Here is a 16,277-nt window from a genome sequence, read left to right as displayed (position 1 = left end):
GGAAACCCAAATAAAATATCTGCTATTAAAAAAACTAATTTAAAAGGTCAATGATAAATGTATCCACAATAAAACATCTCCATAACTTACAAGATTAAAACATCCATGGTAAGAAAAAAATACTAAAAAAATCTTAGTGCTAATGCAAGTTAAGGGGAAAAAAAACCAATTAAACCAATACATTGTGTCCATACCTTTAATAAAATAGCAAAAATATAGTTTTGAGTTTTCAGAATTTCTTCCTTAACTATCCCCAAAGTCGTTAGCAGTCCATGGCTAACTGACACACAGCAGGAAAGCAACAGTCAAAAGCAGTTTAGAAACTTGCCCATCTCAGCTAGGCACTAAAGATTATCCTGGCTAAGAAGAAAGGGTGGTTCTATTCCTAGTCAAGAAAGACCAGCCCCAGATACCTACATTAAGGGACATGGTTTGTTGGCTTCCACTGATAGTGAGGAGGTAGAGTGGAGACAGAAGAGGCATCTCACTTGCCCACTTCCTACATTCTTTAACCTTCCTCCTGGTGGCTTCTCTCCAGCTACCACAGCTTGGAAGAGCAAGGGACAGAAGAGCAAGTAATGCAAGACTGTCTTCTCAAAAGTTCTCCCTGGACTTGTTTTGCAAACCTTCCTGCTTTGCAAACAGACAGATAGAAATAGATACCAACTGCAGTGACAATGTACTGCTATAATTCTTGAAAAACCTAACCAGGTAAGGAAAACTTCTGGCAACATTCCTAGTGCACCCCCTGACAGCTGCATCTTATAGCCTGCCAAGCACTCCAGAGCTGCACAGGGGTAGCAATTCAGCACAGGCTGAACAACTCTCTTGCCAACCATGAATCCCAACAAAGCAGCTTTGCTTCTCTCACTTTCCATCCACAGAAGACTTGCCAGACAGGTGAGGCTTAAAAAGAACTACATCTAGTTGTGGTAATTGAACAACGCATAAACCAATTTCTCATGTAATAGTTAATGAATATTATAGCCAGAGTGAAATACCCCCTCAAAAAAGAGTCTTTAAAGCAGTACAGTTCTTTTTATTTAATAAATGTATGTGGCATTTTCTATTTTCCTCATTTTTACTCACTAGAGACATATATCAATGAATGAAAGAGCTCCAGTGCCATAGCCCTTGAACTAATGAATGAGTTCTCATCAAGCCCTCACTACAGTCTGAGCTGGAAACTAATTGAATTATGGTCTGATACTGCTTTTTTGCAAATAACAAAGATTTTTACAAATATTTACAAGCTTTCAGAATCAGTAAAGATTTTAAAAAATAAGATTTGGGGGAGATAGAGTTTTAAGCTGCAGCCTTGAGCACGTTTACTAATGAATTTCTGAGTAATCACATTTTAGGAATCAGTTACTAAGGGCCTTTACACATGTCTGGTTCTTGACTAACCCTAAGCCAGGCATGTTTTAATTACTATTTGTTGACTTTTGGCATTATGAACCAAAAACAAAAAAACACACATTATGGCTTAGCTTAATGTATGAATCCAGCCAATCCTCAATATGGCAAAGTTAATAAAGGTTTAACCATGGAGCTACCGTAAAAGGAACTTGAAGATCTCTTCTGAAGCAATCAAACCTGTTAAGTTAGTTGTTGCTCACAGATGTTCTGTTCTAGCCTACGACCAGCCCTGTTTGAATGTCAGGGACAACCCCTTTTTACAATCAACAGGCTGGAAAAAACCCAACCAAATTTATTTACAAAGAGTTCAAACAAAAGTTAAACGAAAAGTTCAAACAAGACTTAAACCAAAAGGTTAAACAAGAGTTAAACAAGAATAACAGACCAGGACTCTAGCAGATCTTCAAACGGTTGCCTTCAGCAAACAGCACCTCCCACACATTCTCCTTTTAACAGCAGTCCCAAGGCGTGGCTTCTCATTGCCTTCTCCCGAGTTGCCTCATTGCTTTCCTCTGTTCTGTTCTGCCAGATTGCCTCCTGCTCCTAGCATCCCTGAACAGAGCCACCTGTGGATCGTCTTCTTCCAATCCCTCATGCTCACACAGCTGAGTCTGAGGAGGAACAAGACGGGAGGGGCCAGGCTGAGAGTTCTGCAGTGCATCAGAACCTTCCTCTGACATCAAAACCTCTCCAAACCCCTCCTCTTCCTCCTCTTCAGAATCATCCGAATCAGCTGCTGGAACCACAGGCTGATGCTGAATCACAACAACAGATTTCCGGTTTACCGATGCAGCCACCATGGATGTCTGGAAGGCAAGCTCCATCTTCCGTGTCCAATTTCGCTTTGCTGGGGGACCCTGGAAAGGGTCGAAAGTTACCCTGTAGGGGCGACCAGCAAGGAGGGGATCCCCGCTTGATCACAGGAAGGCAAAAGCACTTCCACTCGATCCAGGGCAGCCCTCCAAACTGGTAGACGAAAGACAGGCCATAGCAATATGGCTCGTCCCTAGGCTGCAAACAGCCGAAGTCACATTTACCACCAGGCAATTTATAAAGCAGCGCGGATGAGACTGGGTGAGATCTACCTCTCTTAAATCCTATCTTTTTTACCTGCATAAACTGCTTAAAGTACTTTTCCCCCTGTGGAGAGGGAAGAGAGATTTTATCCCTCCCTCTAGAACCAGTGGCGACTGACTATCCAGGGGAGTTTAAAACGTTGAAAGAATAACTTGATCCAAATTGGAATTTTATTTTTCAAAGTTCGTGGACTAAAAGATTTTCTACTCTTACTGAAGATTTGGGTTTTTATTGATAAAAAAGAAGCAAAACTGAAAAGATTATAAAAAACTTTGGATTTTTAAAAAAAAGTTTAACTGGTAGGAGCGACTTTTTGTGGCTAAACCTGATACTTCACCTTTTTTTTAATCCCATTTATATACCACCCTTCTCCGAAGACTCAGGGCGGCTTACAATCTAAGCACAAATCAATGTGCTTAGCAACTTATTTCTTAAAAGAGACATGGCCAGTAGCCCAGACAATAGATAAGATTCATGTAACCTTGAGATATCAGCTATGAGAAGCTCAGCTGTGTTCCATATTCAGTGACTATTTTTTTTTCATTCTCTGATTGTAAAGCTTTTACCCTAATACACTACAAAGAAAATATGGATGAAGATCAGGAACAGATTTTCTCTATGCTGGAAGCAATTAATCAGACTATTCTTATAGGCATTGATGAAATAAAAGGTTACAGAAAAGAACAAAAAGTCAGCCCAGATACACGAATTCAAGCTTTGATTTTAACTAAAAATTCAACTACAATGAATATAACTGAAAAAGTGGAACAATTAAATATCATGACAGAAGATCCAACTGATCAACAAACACAGTTAATGGAAAACCCAGAAAAGGGACTGATAATATGGAACAAGGAAAAGTCTTTCTACATAAATCAGAAGGAACCTGAGGATCAAGAAGAAGAACAGACTGAAGATAAATAGTTCAGGACAACTATGTCGAGATGGAAAAATAGAGAGACAATTTGTTAATCCTCTCAAAAAAATGGTGACCGGATGGTTTTTTCTACATCAAACAATATATATAACAATATGGGGAGATTTGTTTGATGACTCAAAAGCACGGAAATGGAAGATGATTTGGCAAAGAAAGAAAGCCAGAATAAGACTGAAGAAAATTGGGGTTTTGACTTACTCATGAGAATTAAAATAGAATACACTCAAACAGATAAGATGTGTACTTTGAATATTAGATATTGTTATGAGTTGAGATAAAGAAAACTTTGGTTATTTAAAACTTAGAAGTATAAATATTAACAGTTAAATTTGAACACTGATTTGCTTATAAAGGCCAAATGTAAAGGTAATTAAGATATATATATAAGCTAAAAAACCTATTGATGAATGTAATAAATATGTTTATACTTAGCTGTAATAATAAAAATTATTAGCTTAAATATGAGATAGTAGATATAAAGAGAAAAAGAGAGGAAGTATTAAATGTTGAAATAAGAGAAATTTGGGTTACTAAATTTAAGATATTTGGAAATTATTAGAAAATAATATTATATTGTATTATTAATTAGTTGATGTAGATGGTGAGTATTCAAATAGATAAGACGTGTATCCTGAACATTAGATCTTGTGATGAATTGTGATAAGGGGAATTGGGGTTATTTAAAATTTGGAAATTATAAATATCAAATGTTAAATTTAAATATTAATGAGAAATTTAAAAATGGGAAAAACTAGGATATTGTCTAAAAAGATTGAACGTTAAAACAACTAGATATGTATAAACTAAAAATTATTGATAAATGTAAGATTTTTTATTTATTTGATATAATAAGAATTGCATTAATTTAAATATGAGACAGTAAATACTAAGGGGAAAAGAGAGGAAACATTTAATGTAATAGTTTGAGATCTGTACTAAAGATATTTGTATGTTATTGAATTATTGACCAACCCAGCCGCCACGTTGCTTTTCAAATATTAAAATCAATAAAATTTCCTTTTAAAAAAAGTTGTTGCTCACAGCTCTTCTCATTTAAAAACTTTCCAAGCTTTCTTTCCAAAAAGAGGAAATATGAATATATTTATATCCTCGCACTTAGGGATAGAGAGAGAATTTATTAGATTACCCTGTAATGTGAATTATTCAATTCAAACTTCCCAAACTTGGTACACAATAAAATATTAAGTTATTTCTTAATTTTATAATGCAATTTGTAACTTTAAATGTACAGCAATGCATATCTTAAGGAAAGCACAAGAGATATATATTATCTTTGGAAACATAGTTTGAAAATAGGTGTATATTTAGAAAAAATGAAATACAAAATGCTCATACCATGAGGAAGGCACACAAAGATTTATTTTATTTATTTATTATTGGGACTTATATGCCGCCCTATCTCCCGAAGGACTCAGGGCGGCTAACAACAATAACATACAATAAATACAGAAGTTAAGATAAAATTAAAATTAAAGGCCTCTGTACAATAAATTAAAATTAAAATAAATTAAAAATTAGAGTTAAAAAATTAAAAACATAATTAAAATCCCTGTCAGTCCAGGTCAGCCAGGTGGAAAAGGAGTGTTTTGAGGCCGCGGTGAAAGGACTGGAGATCTGGGGCCATCCGAAGCTCATGGGGGAGCTGGTTCCACAGGGCTGGCGCTCCCACAGAGAAGGCCCTCCCCCTGGGGGTCGTCAGCCGACATTGTCTAGCCGACAGTACCCTGAGGAGGCCTTCTCTGTGTGAGCGTACTGGGCGATGGGAATTCGTTCCCGGCAGCAGATGGTCCTGCAAGTATCCCGGGCCTAAGCCATGTAGGGCTTTAAAGGTAAGTACCAGCACCTTAAATCTCACCCGGAGGGCAACTGGTAACCAATGCAGCTCACGCAGGAGGGGTGTAATATGGGATTATCGGGGTGCTCCCATCACTACCCGTGCAGCCACACTCTGCACCAGCTGAAGCCTCCGGGTGGTCTTTAAGGGCAGCCCCAGTACCGACCCCTGAGGCACCCCACAACTAAGGGGCCTAGGGGTTGACCTCTGCCCCCCTGCCAACACCATCTGCGAATGGCCCGAGAGGTAGGAGAACCACCGCAGAATGGTGCCCCCCACTCCCAACTCCTCAAGACGACGCAGCAAGATACCGTGGTCGATGGTATCAAAAGCCTCTGATAGGACCAGGACAGAGGAATAACCCCTATCTCGGGCCCGCCAGAGATCATTCACCAGCACGACCAATGCCATCTCCATGCTATACCCGGGCCTGAAACCCGATTGGTACGGATCCAGATACTCAGTTTCCTCCAGAACCAAAGGGAGCTGCCATGCCACCACGCTCTCAACGACCTTCGCAAGAAAGCGAAGGTTGGAGACAGGACGGAAGTTATTTATTTAAAATAGCTGGATCCAATGCAGGTTTCTTAAGGAGGGGCCTTACCGCCTCTTTCAAGGCGGCAGGGAAGTACCCTTCACTTAGTGAGGCATTGATAACTGCTAGGATCCAGCCTCGTGTAACCTCCCGAGAGGCATAGACCAGCCAGGAGGGACATGGGTCCAACAAACACGTGGTGGCATTTAATTTCCCCATGATCCTGTCCACTTCATCCGGAGTCACAGGATCAAACTCTTCCCAAATGTTCTCGGCCAAACTCATCGTTTTCCTCTCGTCAGATACTGCCCAGTCAGAGTCCAGACCAGCCCGAATCTGAGCAATTTTGTCCACCAGATATTTACTAAATTTCTCAGCCCGTCCTCGTAAGGGGTCCTCTCCCGTCCCTTGATTTAAAAGGGAGCGGACCACCCTAAATAGGGCAGCCGGGCGGTTATCTGCGGACGCAATGAGGGTGGTGAAGTAAGCGTGCTTTGCCACATCCATTGCCACAAGATAAGATCTAGAAAAGGATCTTAACTGTGTTCAGTCAGACTCGGATCGACTGGTTCTCCAAATGCTCTCTAGGCCCCTTCTCCGACGTTTCATCTCCCGCAGGTCCTTGGAGAACCAAGGAGCGAGCCAGGACCTGTGCTGGGTCAGAGGCCGCAAAGGCACAATGCAGTCGAGAGCCTCTGAGGCAGCCTGTTGCCAGGCTTTAACTAAGGACTCGACCGGGCTGTGGGAGAGGGAGGTAGGAATCAATCCAAGCGCCATCTGGAACTTATCTGGGTCCATCAGGCACCTGGGGCGGAACCATATGGTCGGTTCCACCTCCTGACAGCGGGGGGTGACATGATGGAGGCCCAACCGCAGGAGATAATGGTCTGCCCATGAAAGGGATGCAAATTTTGGGAATTTGCAACCATATTAAAAGAATTTAGGCATAAAAATTTAGTAAAACTAACTTGACAGTTGAAGTTAGCTGTACCTTTCCCTGGAATAAAATCTATGTGTTCCTCTGTGGAGCATTCATTGAAGACCATATTCAAATAAAGACTAAATTCATGCACTCCCACTGTCTGCATTAATTTACAGGGAAGATATAGTTGAGAAAGTTTATGTTGCAATAACTCTGAGCAGATATGCTGGAGTTCTTGAATCCAAAACTGAGCAGTCATTTTTAAGTCTTGGACTTAAAAATCAATTTGGAACAATGAAAAGTAGGATACTATTGTGAGAGTAGCTAATGAGAAAAGGGCACTCCGAAAGGCTGGAAGTACCTAAAGAAGTGAGAGATAGCAAAATAATTGCAAACAATACCATGAGGATAAAATAAAGAGAGAATAACCAAATAAATCCATGTAACTATATGAACAGCTTGGTGAAAATCTAAAACCAAAAGAGAACACGTACAGGAAATGCAAAGAGAATCTAGTCATAAAGCAGCAATACAGTTAGACTAGAGCTGATATTAGGAAAGAAAAACTCAGAATCAGCTAAGTTAACAAATAATGTGTCTTTTAATATGTTGAAAATAAAAAAGAATAATCAATACACCTGTTTCTTAATGATGAAAAGGAAATGCTAACAAGTCTCAAAAAAAACCCACTCAACTCTTTTCCATCAAAAAACCCTCCCTATGTTCCATCAAGAAATTACAAAGGGTCAGAACTGATGCTAAAAATTGCTCAATAATCACATCTTCACTTTGAAAGTATACAAATCTCTAGAACTAAAAATACATCCTAAGATACTAAAGAACTAGTTGATGGTCTGGTCAAATCTCTTTGTAGTATCTTTAAGAAATCTTAGAGAATTCATTAAGTTCCAAGTAAATAGAAGAGAGAAAAGCTCTATTGTTCATATGTAAACAATGAGGGACAAATGTTAAAAAATATTTTGATTAAAAATGGCTCTCTATAATTATGATAGGCTAATTTATAAGCTATAGATCTCATTTTTTTCCAATTAATTGATTGATATACCTGTTTACTTACTATACTTACTATAAAGTAACTCTGGGCAGCTTCAGACATAATTTACATAGAACCAAGCTAAGGTTCTTCCCTCAGCACATCATTATTGTAATGGATGAGAAATTATCATAAGCCTGTAACTCAGGAATAGATAGCTTGTAGCCTTTCAGCTGTACTTTAATTCCAACTCAATAGCGTGTTATATCAATTAAAAAGGGTACTTGGTAAGATCATAACCCTCCACACCTCCATATTCTGGCAAGCAGGAGAGCTCCAAAACAAACAGGTGCGCTAGTAGGAAAGGTTGCATCTAACTAAAGCAAAATTATGTAGCTTTCCCAACCATTGCTATAAATCAGGGGTGTCAAACTGCCAGATGCAACATAGCGAAACCACACTCACCCCATTGCCGGCAATAGAAAAAAAGTCACGATACGTCATGACATGTCACGTGACGTTGAGAGTTTGACACCCCTGCTATAAATCTATACAATGCAATGATACTGTATTCCTCTTTAACAATGCTTGATTTAGTATTAAGCAGTATCTAGGACTAAGTGATATCAAAAAAAATCAGTGACAATTGATTTACTCTGGTAAATACAATCAACTCAGGGCATACATTAATGTCCCTTTTAATCTAGTTACTGAATTTACCTGAAAAGAATACCAAGCACTTTTGATTCTGAATTGAGCAACTGATGGATAATTGAAATATAAGCCTTCTAGCTCCCATCCCAGCAGCATTTTTCTCCATGACTTCTACTAGCACAAGGTGTAACTCTGCAAAATTTCAAATGAAAAGGAAGAAAGAGACCTGCCCATTCCAACTGGTGGCATGAAGCCATCTGAGCACAGAAACTACGGTTTTCCTTGGGAACTAGGCAGGGATAAAATAAGAATGCAGGGCTCAAAAGACTGAGATCTTCATATAAGGTTACTGGAACCATGCACTATTGAAATCAGAAGCAGTGTACAAAGCTCGAGGACCATGAGAACTGAGATTTCATTGTACAGGTAGTCCTCAACTTACAGCAATTCATTTAGTGACCGTTCAAATTTACAATGGTAAAATGGTTAAAAAAAAGTGACATGACCATTTTTCACACTTAGGACCATTATGGTCACATGATCAAAATTCAGACACTTGGCAACTGACTCATATTTTTGACGGTTGTAGTGTTGCAGGATCATGTGATCCCCTTTTGTGACCTTCTGACAAGCAAAGTCAATGGGAAAGCCAGATTCATTTAACAACCGTATTACTAACTTAAGAACTGCAGTAATTCACTTAACAACTGTGGCAAGAAAGGTCATAAAATGGGGCAAAACTCACTTAACAAATGTCTCACTTAGTAACAAAACTTTGGGGCTCTATTGTGGTTGTAAGTCAAGGACTACCTCTATTGTGTATAGTCTGAAGTTCCTGAATTCGTAAGAGGGTCATCAGAGAATCAATTTCAATAGACCAATGTAGAGACTATCAAGTATCCACTGTCACTGTGCAAACAACAGTTGAGAAAAAAAGTTATATCTGATTAAATAGCCTTGTGTGACAGAAGCATCTCCAGACCACAACACCCTCAGGGTGCCACCGGTCAGAGAATGTCGTCTGGTGGCCCCCAGGGGGAGGTCCTTCTCTGTGGGCGCCCCGGATTTATGGAATCGGTTGCCGGTTGAGCTCCGGATGGCGCCCGACCTTCGCTCCTTCCAGCGCGATCTGAAGACTTATTTGTTCGAACAAGCCGGCCTGGCCTGATGGGGGATGGGTTGGGATTTTATTGTTGTTGTAAATATATTTACCTATTGTTTTAGCTTGGGCATTTTGTTTAATTCTTTTTTAACTTTTGTATTTTTGTATTTTTATATGTTTGCCCTGTTCACCGCCCTGAGTCCTTCGGGAGAAGGGCGGTATACAAATAAAATTATTATTATTATTATTATACAACTGAGGTGTCATGGTAACAGAATAATCTGTTGTGATTATTACAATGTTATGATGGATTCCAAGAATGATATGCCAGTGCCTTTCTGTATTAGTCCTCTTAGATGCTTTCCTCTGCTTAACACCTGTACTTTGGTTTTATCGGGATTCAGTTTCAGGAGACTCATAATCTTCCTGATAAAAAATATCAGGTCCACACTGGGAGACACACAGTCCCATTCAAATCTGAACCCACTTAAACAGCACTCAGTATCGCCAATGAACAAACAATACTGCAACTAATGGAATTTAATCCGTTCTCCCAATAATCCCATGTAAATTCTGAACACGAAGGGAGACAGGAAGTATTCCTGTGGAATATCCAGGAAGATGAAACCCAAGAGATAAGGAAAAGTTGCTACGTGTTACTAAGGTTCAATCTTCCAAACAGTACTGAAATCAGGCATCACCAAGCATATGAACTGTTTTCCTACTCTTCAGTCCAAGATCATTTTATTATCTATACATTTACATGTCAGGTCAAGTATAAGATTCCTGATGGTCACTTACATTTTAGTTATCCTTACTGAAATGACGGCTACACATAGGCTGTCCTTGAAGACCATCCAGAAGCTACGCTTGGTCCAAAACATAACACTGCAATGAGATATGGGCATATGTCCATGTAACAACTATACTCTGTGTGTTGTATTGTCTTCCTATTGCTTTCTAGGTGAATTAAATGTGCTGTAAAGCTTACATGGAACATGAACTGGTTATTTGTGAGACCACCTTTTCCCAATGACATCTGCCCATCTCATATGCTCCAACTGATTGGGCATACTTGGTCTCTTCTATGAAACAATGTAATCATGGTGGGAGGCTAAGAAATACACCTTTTCCATGGTGATATCTATTTTTTAAAATATTTTCCACCTCGCTCCTACCCCAAATATACAGTTAACTTTGACAGCAGACAGCAATGACTTTCCTTAGACATATCCTTAGTCAGGATAAATGTCCATCAGACTTTTAATAAATGACCTATTAACGGTTAACATACAAACAATATCTGTTTTTTTGCTACTATATGATTTTGCGGGTTTTCCCTATTGGGTTTTTGTATACCAATCAGATTTGCACTGTACAAATTGGGCAGCCATATAAATGGCATATATATCTATGTATGTATATACGAAATAAATTCCATTTCAGTGACACAATACAGTAGCTTCTAATTATGCTTGTACTTTCTTATATACAGTCAACTCAAACTATTGACCAATCAAGCTCTAGGAGCATACTGTAAATATACCAGTACAAACAATGGTAATTTTATCTGCAATATGCCTTGCAAGGCTATTACAATTGATTTCCAAGGATAATCTGCCTGAAGGCCAAAATAAAAGATTCTTATTTTAGTACAAATTCCACTAAATGCAAACACAACCATTGTTGAGAACTACAATTTTACCATTCTTCCCATTGTCACGTAAGTGTCCCAATTGGGTTCTAGCTAGAATAGAATTGTTAAGTTTTTCTCCAACTGCATTCCAGTTATTTTCCTTACTCACTAATTGGAGCATAGAAAAGTCATACAGCTCTAACCAGTAAGAAAAAATGTCTAACAATGATCATGTTGATTAGCTGGGTTCATTCCAGATTCTAAAGTCTGATGGAATTCATCAGGATACAAATGTACTAACATGTTAGCAAGAAAAACACCCAGGGCTGCTGGATCTATCTTGTGCAAGGCGCAAAATATCATCCAAAACAGCTCTTTGCTATTAGAGAGGATAAGGTCCCCAGTAACCTATTCTGTAACTTAGCAGTCATATGAATACAACAAAAATGGCTAAAATTGTAACGACTACACTGACCAAAAAAGAAACAAACTACCAACAACAACCACAACTCAGACTGCAGAATGGGACAACTCACTGCAGCCAACTCGCCATGGTCAATTTGCCATGGCCAACTTACCACAGCCAACTCACCATGGGACAACTTGCTGAGGGACAATTCAACAGTTCAATGTAATTATTTAAAATAATTTTAAAAATATTTTAATTTTTTCATTCACAGTTTATTTTGTTCCTCCTTAGGCATCCTTTCTTTAATTATTCTATTTGACTGTTTCTTTGATATTAGTATAACTCTTGTCCCGCAGCGAGCTATCTCATGGTGAGTTGGTTACAGGTTGTCATAGACCGTCTTAAGACTGTTCCTTGCCAATTCCTCTTACTTGCTTTCCAAAGCCACTTTTCCAAAGTGGCTGTTCAGGTGGCCAAAAAGTCTGAGCCAGCCAGGCAGATCTTAAAGGACTGGTGAAGAAATTCCTTCATTTTAAATCCCTTACCATTTCTACTAGCCCTGATGGAGGCCCACTCCTACCATAAGCACTGTGTATGAATCCTCGAAATAGCCAGAATAGGTAGCCAGAAATGGAGAGATATTTGGATAGACCACAATGCCTACTTTAGCCTTTTCTAGATAATGAAAGCTGAGGTCCAACTTATTCAAAATGGAAGTTAGAGCTTACTGAAATTAATTCTGGCAAGATAAGAATGAAAGTTTTTGCTCACTGAGAACCCAGACGGGATGGGCATAACATTATCTTTCTCATTTTTTGTTTGTTTTATTATTTTTATATAGGACTCAAGGCAGCAAACAAACCTAATATCCTCCTTTCTTCAAATTTCACCACAACATCATCTCTGTGAGGTAAAAGTGTGTGACTGGCCCAAAGTCATCCACTCAGCTGGTTTTTAATATAGGCCAGACATGTTAAACTTGCGATATCATGTGACGTCGCGCAATGTATTGGGACGGTTTTGCCTTAGCCGGCAATGGGGTGGGCTTCCAGATGACGTATCCGCCCCACAGGCCAGCAGTTTGACACCCCTGATCTAGGCTATTTATTATTCATAGAAATCAAGTGAGTATCTTAATCCAGGCTCAGAACCTGGTGATAATGCATTGATCTGGCATTTCATAGAGTTATTAATTTGCTTCCCTTTTTGAACCTGAATTCATTGTTAGTAGTTAGAACAAATAGTCTGTTTTGTCCCCATCAAAAAGACATATTAAAAAAGTGAAAAACAAAAATTGCCAAGTACCAATAAAAACAAAAGAACAGCAAATAAGAAACCTTAAAAACAATAGTGTACACAAATACCAATTAACAGCAATAAAATATTCACTGGGCCTGTAATTTTCAGCCTATTTAACTGAAAGTAAACATCACTGAACTTCTTGTGACTTCATAAGAGGCACTTACAACACAATTAAGTGCCAGATGGAAAGAATGAATCTTTGTGTTCATAAGATTTACTCTCAGATCACTTTGTTACAAATTAGTTTCCCACATGTGTAAATCAAACAGCTGTACCAACAAGCAATTATTTTATAAAAGAAACCATTGCCTGGTTTTTATCCTACACTTGACATTTTAAACTAAGGTGCTTAAGACTGTGGCTGAACTTGAACAAATTCCTTACCCATGATTAATTTTATTCAATTATTATTCAAAGTATCTATATTTCCACAGACACATTTTAACTATATACTAATCATACAGGCTGGGTCAACACATCTACAAGATTGAAAGTTTTTGTCACAAAAAGCAGTGTTGCACCATAAACTTCATCCCTTCTGTATGTGTAGAATCACAACACATACACAAAAGGAGTGGAGCTTGTGGTGCAACCGCGTGATATTACTATCATCACTTGCTCCTTTCCACAGGCCTATGGATTCACACAACACACTAGGCTAAAGTGTGATTGCCTGACTGCAGTATAAAGGCATTGTGGAATCCTTGTTTTAGGCTATTACATATTCTCAGAATCATGACCACGTCAATATTAGATTACAAGTAAATATGTGTAGGACTGCGTTGTGACTCTCAAGAAATAATCACACTGCATTAAGCCATTGTTTCTTTAAACAATATTTACTAAATAAATCACAAATGGGTATGTTCAAACTTTGATTTACTATATTATGTGACCTGTCCCTGCCCAGTCTTCCTCTAGAAACATACACAAGTGAACTGAAGCCACTCATACTCTCAGTAAGTACAAGATCATTTAAACAAATGCAGCTTTAAATACATTATTTGAAATCAATAAATGATCCTGCCTGCATCACCAACCTTAGTAGGATTGCAGAAAACGGGGTATTAAAATAATACCCCGTTTTTAAAAAATATATTAGAATTATTCCTTAAATTTTACTAAGGCATAACTTGTTGAAACATAAAATAGTCATCTTGATCCTAGTATGTTTTGCTGTGCAATTAATTTAAAGGTACAGTAAACACAATAAACTGTAATCCAAACATACACAAAACTTCTTTCTGGGCAAGGAATCTGCAAGAATAGACTTGGATAATTAGGAACGTGCACTCACTCTGACTAACCACAATTTGCAATCGGCACGATTAATATACTTTACAACTTCTATCGCCTACAAACCTCAGTAATTCACAGCGCGCTATTTCGTTCCCTCCCCCCCCCCGCATGTTATGAATAAATGATTCGGTAAAGAAACTTAACAACTCCTAAGTACTTCGGTAGCAAAGGCTGAGCAAGGGAGGAGGAATTCTACCGCCGACTACGCGGCTTCCCATTTCATTCCTCCTCCGGGTTTGCCCCGCTTGGGTGAGAAGAGGCTGTCACAACTGTCAGCCACCCCAGCAGCATCTCCGCAAAAGAACCAAGTTGTCCAGCAAGAGAGACAAGGAAAAAAGAGATGGCTTTCAAGGAAGACACCTACGAAATCCTCCTTTGCCAGAGAGCTTTTGCACTCGCTTCTTCCCCAAAGGATCGACCGAGTGGCCCCCGCCTCCTCGGCTGCACTGACAAGTTGAATGGCCAGGGGCTCCCCTCTCGGCGAAGCCTCCTCTTGGCAGATGGCCGGCCTAGCAATGTATTATTACTATTACTATTACCATTACTATTAGTATTATTATTATTATTCCCGGGGGACGGGGGCGAAGGTTTCAGGCTGAAACAACCGCCGTCTCGTACAGCGAATCTGACACTGGACTTGCAAGCTTTCTTCAAGGGAAGGCTTACCCAGGCTAAAGCAGGCCAAGAGCTTCGCGCGGGTGCCTCGCTTACCCCCCCCCTCCAACCTTCGCAGCCCCCCCCCCCCTTCTGCCAGCTCCGTTCTACTGGGTCAAAGAGGATCCGAGCCCCGGGGCCGAAAGCAACAACGGCCGCAGCTCCGTCAAAGGGAAAAAGAAAAAGGGAAAAGGGGGGAAATAAAAGGGGGGGGGAAGGGAGGCATTCGGGAGGACCGGCAACTCGTTTGTTGAGCACGGAAGAATCCTTGATTTCAGAGCCGTTCCCAAGACGGCGCGAGCCCCGTTGCGGGGCTCCGGAGCCCGATTCGGCCTGCGTCCCCGCTAGGACTGGGAAGAGCCAGCCTCCCGCACGCCCCCAAATCCTCTTCCAGCTCCTCTTCCTTCGCCGCTTTAGCTATATATTTTTTATTTATTAGTATTTATTTATTTAGCGTTCGTTCTGGGTTTAGCTCTACTACCCTCCTCCCAGTCTAGCAAGGCGAAAGAAGGCCCCGCCAGCGCTAAAGCTGGGCGCCGCTTCTTACCGTGCAAAGGAGGAAGGCGTCGGGAGGCAAGGAGAGCGGCGGAGCCCGCGTCTCTCTTCTTCCTGCAAGCCCGCTCCCCACCCACAGCCTCCCTCCGCAAAACTCTCCGGAGGCGCTGGCAAGCCCGCTTTCGCCTTCTCCGCTCGCAAGCGCTCTGGCTGGAGGACGGAGGGGAGGGGCCGCGGAGCGGAGGGGTGGGGACTCCGGGATGATGAGGCCTCCCCCCCCCTTTGCTCTGAAAGGGGAGGGGGAGCGAGGGGCGTGCGCTTGGCTGCGGATTAAGCCGCTGCTTGCTCCCTGCTCCGGATTTCTCATTCGCCCTGTTGGAGGTGGATGATGGGGCCCTCTTACTAGTGGCCCTTCCTCTTACTGAAAAGGAAGTCAAAATGTTTTTCTCAGTGCTTCTGAAAGGTGATCGCAAATTAACCAGTCACGTTTCGGCTTAGTCTGTGTTGTATTAATTTAAAGTAGGGCCATCAACTCTGGTCTGAAATGTTCTGGTCTCCTTTCACTCATCTATTGTTGTTGTTAGTTGCGAAGTCGTGTCCGACCCATCGCGACCCTATGGACAACGTTCCTCCAGGCCTTCCTGTCCTCTACCATCTTCTGGAGTCCATTTAAGCTCACGCCTACTGCTTCAGTGACTCCATCCAGCCACCTCATTCTCTGTCGTCCCCTTCTTCTATTGCCCTCAATCTTTCCCAGCATTAGGCTCTTCTCCAGTGAGTCCTTCCTTCTCATTAGGTGGCCAAAGTATTTGGGTTTTAGCTTCAGGATCTGGCCTTCTAAAGAGCAGTCAGGGTTGATCTCCTCTAGGACTGACCGGTTTGATTGCTTTGCAGTCCAAGGGACTCGCAGGAGTCTTCTCCAGCACCATAGTTCAAAGGCTTCAATTCTTTGGCGCTCAGCCTTTCTTATGGTCCAATTTTCACTGC

General features: G+C 40.6%; 1 protein-coding gene across 1 annotated transcript in view; it reads right to left on the bottom strand.

The window, feature by feature from the left end:
• Positions 1 to 15,443, bottom strand: part of GREB1L (GREB1 like retinoic acid receptor coactivator) — a 164,788-nt gene extending 149,345 nt beyond the window's left edge. Inside the window, exon 1 of the mRNA XM_083359371.1 lies at positions 15,343 to 15,443. The gene's annotated coding sequence lies outside the window, so the exon portion shown is untranslated. The remainder of the gene's footprint in view (positions 1 to 15,342) is intronic.
• Positions 15,444 to 16,277: the final 834 nt, after the last annotated feature.

Source organism: Vipera ursinii, assembly GCF_947247035.1.
Source record: "Vipera ursinii genome assembly, chromosome: 3".
NCBI classification, from domain to species: Eukaryota; Metazoa; Chordata; class Lepidosauria; order Squamata; family Viperidae; genus Vipera; species Vipera ursinii.
Note: the sequence above shows the minus strand (reverse complement) of the source record. Positions and strands in the feature narration are given on the sequence as shown.